The sequence below is a fragment of the Lathyrus oleraceus genome, chromosome 4 (genome assembly GCF_024323335.1).
Source record: "Lathyrus oleraceus cultivar Zhongwan6 chromosome 4, CAAS_Psat_ZW6_1.0, whole genome shotgun sequence".
In the NCBI taxonomy this organism is placed as follows: domain Eukaryota; kingdom Viridiplantae; phylum Streptophyta; class Magnoliopsida; order Fabales; family Fabaceae; genus Lathyrus; species Lathyrus oleraceus.
The window spans coordinates 128,856,005-128,863,928 of NC_066582.1; the positions used below are offsets into that span (position 1 = coordinate 128,856,005).

Here is a 7,924-nt window from a genome sequence, read left to right on the forward strand (position 1 = left end):
AAAAGACCAATGCAAACTTATGGTGTTTGGAACATGAACAAACTTGCATCCATAATCATCAAACTTCCAAGCACAAGCTCAAACACACTCCAAATGACATCAGTTTTCAATCAGAAATAAAAAACTTTACAACAAGGTGCTCATGAACACCATATAGTGCTCGTTTGCCCTAAACAACATTAATCAACATAATGCACAAAATGTAAAACTCAGTTTAGAAAATGCCCTAATCAAACACCTGAAAATACAAACTATTGAGAGAAATACCTTCAAGGTGACGGTAACGATGGAGAAGAAAGTGAACAGCGATGGTGGACGCAGATAACTCAGTGAACATGAACGCAGCAGCAGAAAAAGGCGACGGCGACGACGACGGTGAGGGAGGGAGAACGAACGGAGGACGAGAGTAATCGCAGTAGAGAGTAATCGCAGTAGAGAGAAAACCCAGTTACGTAAACAAAATAGCATATAGAGAGGGAAAATAAAGAGACATGCAGTATATGTTATAATTTTAATGTTTACTAAAGGGGGCCTTAGAGGGCGCTTGTGTAAAAAAAGCGCCCTCTAAAGGGGGCCTAAGAGGGCGCTTCTAAAAGCGCTCTCTAAGGCTTTCCAAAAGCGCCTTATAAACTGGAAATGTACATGGACTTAGAGAGCGCTTTTTTAAAAGCGCCCTCTAAGGGTACCCTTAGAGGGCGCTTTCATAAACGCGCCCTCTATTGGTGTCCCTCCATTTCCTCATTATTTTTTCGCTTCACTTTAGAGGGCACTTTGTTACAAAAGCGCCCTCTAAAGTGCGTTGTCTATTCCAGTTGTTCGCTCCTTATTTTTTCTCTTCACTTTAGAGTGCGCTTTTTTAAGAAAGCGCCCTCTAAGGTGCGCTGTCTATTCCAGTTTTTGGCGTAGTGCCTGCCAACAATTTCAAACTAAAACCATCTTTACTGCAATTAGTGCAACAGAACCAATTCGCGGGTCTCGCTACTGAGAACCCAAATCAACATTTAAAAGTCTTTATCCAACTGGCCGACACCTTTAAATCCAACGGTGCTTCACTTATGCTATTCGTTTAAGATTATTTCCTTTCTCCCTCAGGGATAGAGCACGTTCATGGTTGGATTCACTTCCAGCTAACTCAATAACTACCTGGGAAGACCTTAGGAGAGTATTCCTTTCTAGATATTTCCCCCCAGTAAGACTGCTGTTCTTCGAAACAAAATAACTAGATTTACTCAAAACCAAGGAGAAACACTTTTTGAAGCTTGGGAGAGATATAAAGAGTTGTTAAGAGTTTGTCCACACCATGGCCTAGAATAATGGCTGATCGTTCATACCTTCTACAATGGACTCCATTATAACACAAAGATGAGCATCGACGCTGCCGCAGGTGGCGCGCTGATGAACAAACCTTACCCTGAAGCTTGTGACCTAATTGAGGATATGGCCCAAAACCATTACCAATGGGGAACTGAACGAGCACCAATAGAGAAAAAGGAGACCCAAGATGGAATACATGAGATAAGCTATATGGACCTGATGCAGGCAAAAATGGACGCTTTAACCCTTAAGGTCGAACATATTTCTACAAACACTAACACCGCAGCGGTAGTCCACACAGAGATATATTTTCTTAGTCCCACATTGATTATGTGAGATATATTTCATTAGAAAATTTCTTGTTTCATTTCAAAATACACCAAAAACTTATTTTGAGTTTTTTCTTCATCACTCTCATAACTCTGCGTCTTTCTAATTGTCGAAGCCCCAACTTCTTCCCCTTTGTTTCTACTCGTTTGGAGAATTATTTAAATTTCTCTTGGTTTGAGAAATTATTATGACTGGTTGTTATACTAGATACTACAAGTGGTATTTATACCATATTTGAATGATCTTTATACCATTAAAGGGTGTATTTCTAGACCGATTAACTGTTGTGCAAGTAGTAATCATACAATATAGAACTGAGTTGTTTTACCCTGGAGGCGGCGGAGTAGTTCGATTGCTTTGCATAACTTTGGACAATGCCGTAAAACGTCTTAAAGAGAGCGATATAGTACGCGACTTGATCCGATAATTTCTTATGTGACTAGTTTTTAAATCTGTGAAGTAACAAACATTAATATAAATCGGTTTTGTAATTGTTGAATTTATTCCGACCTAAATTTTGATGTGACTATGCTATTGGATCAGTTTTCAAATTGTTCTTGTCGTTGTCTAGCTTGTTGCCTCCTTCGTCTCGTTCTGCTATTCGGTCACCTTGCGGTTCTTTCGATCTCGGGATCAAAAAGAAGTTGGTCCTCCGGAACCTGCCCTCGCATAAAACGATAGCTGCACACTAAACCAAACAAATTAACAAGCACAAGTCAAAAATTCGGAAGCTAAAAATTAAGCAACTATTGCGATGCTCGCAATATCAATTCACAATCCCCGGCAACGGCGCCATTTTGTAGTGGGAGAAGTGAGTATCGGGTTTTTGTTATCGTCTCCACAGGGATTGTGAGATATCGCCGCCGTTCGACAGTTGTTTAAATTCTTAACTTATAGTAACAAGGGGTTTTGGTTTTTAGTCACGGTATCTTGCATAAAAAGTAAGAAATTGCGGTAAAAGATTTGGTTTTACGATTTGAGAAATATTGTCAAAGTTAGGGTTCGACGATCACTTTGCATGCATATGTTCGGTCAACAAGACTCATAAACTCCTTTAGATGATAAACTATTTCACAAAGTCCTTCCAATGTGTTTATCTCTAACACACATTGTGGGTTTTCCCATTTTGATCCATTGTTGATCTCTCACACAATCTATCAAAATGACAACTTTTTGGTTCAACTTTATGGTGAACAAAATCATTCATTACTATCTCTAGCTAACAAACAAGATTGTATGAAAACCTAGGTAAAGAGTTGGAAAACATCTCTCGATCATAAACCAACACAAAGAGTTATCAATAAAACAAAGTTTTCACCATACATTCATCATTAAAGAGTTTACAAATGAAGATCATCCCATATACATACAAAGCTTGTGATCATCTACATCTAACCTTGACAAAATGAAGGACTTAGCTACTCATTTTCATGGTAGCTTGGTCAACAAGTTTCGGTCGAAGGTTGATCAACATCTGAGTCGAAGAATCGAGATTGGATGGGAATCCACCTTCTTTTTGTAGAATATTGTTAAGAGATGAAGAAAAGTGAGAAAATGGGTTTCTAGGTTACAAAATATGATCCCAAGAAAATGCAGAAAAATATCTAAAAATGCTAAGTGTCCTTTCCAAAAAGTAGCCCCTGCTACTTATAGTACTGGTTCCTGAGCTGTCATGCTCGCTAGGCAAGCAGAATGGTTCGCCTAGCGAGCCCCAAAATAAGCCACCAGAGGCACCTGCGCCCAGAAGAATCTACCCAGAAAAGTTGCACGTTCGCTAGGCGAAGCCCACGCTTCCTCCTTCGCCCCAGCGAGCTGTGAAGGTTTTGCTACTGGAATGCTCGCCGCAACCTCGCTGGATGCTCGCCTAGCGAGTAAGTGCTAGTTGTGGTTTTGTCCAAGTCTGGGAGTGTTCGCTGGCTCCTCGCTGAGTTCTCTCCTAGCGAGCACTTCGCTACCACACTCGCCTAGCGAGCTAGCTGATGTATGCTTCCTTTCTTGGTTCCTTTGCCAACTTTCTTGTGCCTTCATTTTCTATTCTTTCATGCCTAATTCTTGAACAATAACGCACAAATTAAAGGTACCAAGATCATTTAACATTGTATTGGAAATCATCAAAAGCAAGGGCAGTTTCGAACACTTTCTCGACAAAAAGGAGTGAAAGATGCCCACATTTGATAGCTCAAATAAGCACTTTTGGGCATCTAACAACTCTCCCCAACTAGATTCTTGCTTGCCCTCAAGCAAAGTATGCCTCTTGAAGGACAAGAGGATTTGCTTAAAGAAAAAGATTTCTCCGCACTCGGATAAAATGGCTCAAACACAAGAGAAACAACCAGGCACAAGTTCCCAATGGTTAGAATAACACAATACACAAGAACTAAAGCTTTATAGCAATGCAAAATATGTAACAATCCACAACAATGTTATCCTGAATGAATCACCCTATCTCTCCTCTTCGAATAAGGATTAAAGAAATTACGCGTTTGCAACCGCGGGGACAATCTCTCTCTCCAACAAACAATGCAAAAGACAATTCAATTCATACAATGTCTAACACTTATAAATGAAAATGCGGAAGCGCGAAGATCACTAAGGTCTTTTTCGGTTGTAGCTTGGTTAGGTTTACAAACAAGGGTCATATCTAAGGCCATTGAAAACGAACTTGCCGATGCAAAAGAGACATTCACTGTACAAGCTATTCACACATCTCAACTTAGTTTCACTTGTTTCTCATTTGAAACCTTCACAACTCTTATTTCATAACTCAATTTTTTTGTTTTTCACAATTTTTCTTCCAAGCAAGCATTCATTTTCATTTTCTCTATATTTTTTTTTCTTTTCTTTTCACATCGTATTCACAAAACAGATGTTTCTCTTTTCTAATTTTTTGTCAATGCTTGCTCGGTTATTCAAGAGTTGTGGCACTTACCGATTCTCATTTTCGTTCTCCCCAACTTATCTCTTACTCACCCTAAGTGAATGCTCTTGATTTTTTACGGCAAAAGAACAATTACCAAAAATTTCAGGGTTTCAAGAAAAAAGATTTTTAAAATCTCGCCTTATTTCAAGCCGAGATTCAACTGTTTAAGCTCAAAGGGGTTCACGAATACTCTCTCTGCTCACGGGTAAGTTGTATTTGGAACTGGTTGTGCTCGAAAGAAAACAAGCGCCTTGATCATTTCTAATTGCTTCCACAAATTCACAATAATAAAAGACAAGGCATGAATCAAATGAATCAACAAAGTTTATTAGAATCCAGCATTTTAGTGTACAATGGAGGTTTCCTCACAATTTGTGGTTCTAAGTCCTAAGTGAATCATTCATTCAATTATGTTTCAAAAAGAACAATATTCAATTACGAAAAGAGTAAAGTTCTTAATGCATTCTAAAATTCTAACCGGAGGTAACCATGTACCTTAGCATTATTCGCTTGTTTATTTTTATCATTGCCATCCAAGCTCGGATGTACCTTCACTGGATACTTCTTTGAGGAGCAACCAATCTAGAAGGTTTGACACTCAACAACCAAAAATTTATTAAACAAAAGAAATTAAACCAAACACAATAATTCAAAACATAAAAAAAAAACTATTACTTCAAATTTTTAAAATGTGCATGGGGGACAAAACACCCCAAAAGTACATAACCAAATATCTAAAAATACAAAGAAAATAAATAATAACAACAATAAAAACATAGTCCTTATAGAACTCTGAACTCTCATCACTACCGGCCTCAGAACCGGAATCATCCTCATCATCATCGTCACCATCATCAGCAGCACCAGAACAGCCAGCACCCGCCCCCTCTCCGAAAATAGGCCTGTCCACAGGCCAGCTAGCGTGCTGCAGAAACTGCTCACGCGTCATCATCGGATGCTCTCCGGAAGGGTCACGTACCTGCAACTGTAACAACTGCATAGAATCGTAAATATCAATCATGGCGCGCTAAGTTGCCGCCATCCAATCCCAATTATAATTACAGACAGCCTGCTGGAAAGGATCAGATCCTTGAGCAAAAGCACCAGGACCATCAGAAGCCCCGGTATCACCAACAACTGTACTACTCCTGAAGTTCTTTGGCTTGCAGTACTTGGCCACATATCTATCATCGATTGTTGGCGGAATCCTCACTTGACTACGGGAGGGCAGTTTCACCCTCGACTGTTGGCACAAAGCCATGATAAGGCAAGGGAAAGCAAGGGGGCAATTAACTCTTGCCCCCGACTTCAGCCCGCTCTCAATCATGGACTTCAACTCTAAAGCAATGATTCTCGCCACATCGATCTAAATATTAGTGAGAATGCAATGGACCAAGTGTGCCACTGGGATCGGCACGGTTGATGTAACACCCTTCTAAATACCCCAAATTATTATAATTAAAATACACATATATTCATCAGAGTAATTATGCCCCGAAGGGTGCCACACAATCATCTCACAACAATCATCATAAATCCTGTCATGCTCATTTATTTAAATCAAAATAATGTTCTTTTGCATAATTCGCAGCGGAATAATTTCAATATCAACGTAAAACATGTAACACAATACATGTAAATCATTCAACAATTTCTATCAAATTAGTCAAACATCCCTTCCCGATGTTACACCTATCAGAGCATGACCCATAAGAAACTACTCTAGACTCCAAGCATAAGCTTCTACTCAACTCATTTCTCGTTACCTGAAAAATAAGCGTAAGGGTGAGTTCCTCAATCAATATAATGAGCATTATAGAACAACATGTAATGCCAAGTAATTAACACATTAATTCACCCTAATCAGACTACGCATTCAGCAACAAATTCAACATCATACTCAACAGTAGATTCTCAACCATAACCAACATCAACAACACGTCACACAACAATACAACACACAACACACATATGATACTGGAATACATCCATTCATATCATATGCCATACATTCATTATGCAATGAGACTCTATGCATGCGGTACCGACTATGTTGTGAACATATAGTTCAACCTCACCGTCCAAATCCAGGCACGGCTACCAAGCTCACTAGTCCCACTCATTTGAGACATAGTGACTCACTCACTAATTCCTCACCATGGGAATTAGCTACCACCCCAAATGGGCCATGAAATGCACGCTACTCACCTAGCATGCAAACAATCAACAACAGTCCAATAATGACCAAACTCACTAATTCCTCACCATGGGAATTAGCTACCACCCGAAGGCCACAATATGCATGCTAATCACCTAGCAATGCAACATCAACAATAATCAAGAATAGACACATGCTCACACTCTAAGCCATGGAATAGTCTATTCACAAATGCATACATTCACATCATCATGTATACCATCACATATCATCCACAAAATTCATCACAAAAGCATATCATATCATGCCACATAATCAAACACAGTATTAGCACACTCTACTAATACCTATACTACTCAAAACAACGGGAAATGATCCCTATCACATCATATCTCAGCTAAGTCGCATCACTCAGCCGAAACAACCAAAAACTGCACAACAGTAGCACAGCAAAAACACACTTCTGCCCATACGCGTATTGCCATGCCATACGCGTATTGCCCAAACTTGCCCAACTCCATACGCGTAATGCCCACTCTCATACGCGTATGCTACGCGTATTACATCCTCATACGCGTACCACCAGAGACACTTTCACGTTCAAAACCTCATCTCTTTCCCTCATACGCGTATTGCATACACCATACGCGTACCACTTCCAGGGATACGCGTATCACACGCGTATGGCGCGTACCAGCGCCAAAACTCCCTTTTCTAAGCCATCCCATACGCGTATTGCCTAGTGCCATACGCGTATGACCAGAATCAAATTTTCCAGATCTGCTATGGACTTTCTCTGCTACGGGATCTCTCAAATCCCAACCTTCTACAGTCCAATTTTCCTACACTTTCGTTCGTTTTATCAATTACAACTCAGATACATTCAACTTCTCAAATCGCTAACCTTACTACATCAAATTCCTACGAATTTCATCAATTATCATCCAATTTCGTTCATCAACATTTCACAATTTCATCATGCATCAATCAAATCAGAGGTACAACCAATGGTTATCACTACCCAGTACATATTATCATATAATACCCTTTAACCGATGATAAACCCCCCTTACCTTAACAATCCGGCAAATTCTGCAGCTTCGAGCTTTTCTTCCCTTCAACCCTCGTTCTCTGGTTCTCTTTTTGCCCTTTTCCACGTTCTGTCTCCTTTTTCCCTTTTCACGTGAAAACAACAACCTTTT

General features: G+C 39.8%; 1 non-coding gene across 1 annotated transcript; it reads right to left on the bottom strand.

The window, feature by feature from the left end:
• Positions 1–1,200: 1,200 nt before the first annotated feature.
• LOC127077415 (small nucleolar RNA R71) lies at positions 1,201–1,307 on the bottom strand. The gene has a single exon (XR_007787228.1). It is a non-coding gene; the product is annotated as a small nucleolar RNA R71 (small nucleolar RNA).
• Between the last annotated feature and the right edge of the window lie 6,617 nt (positions 1,308–7,924).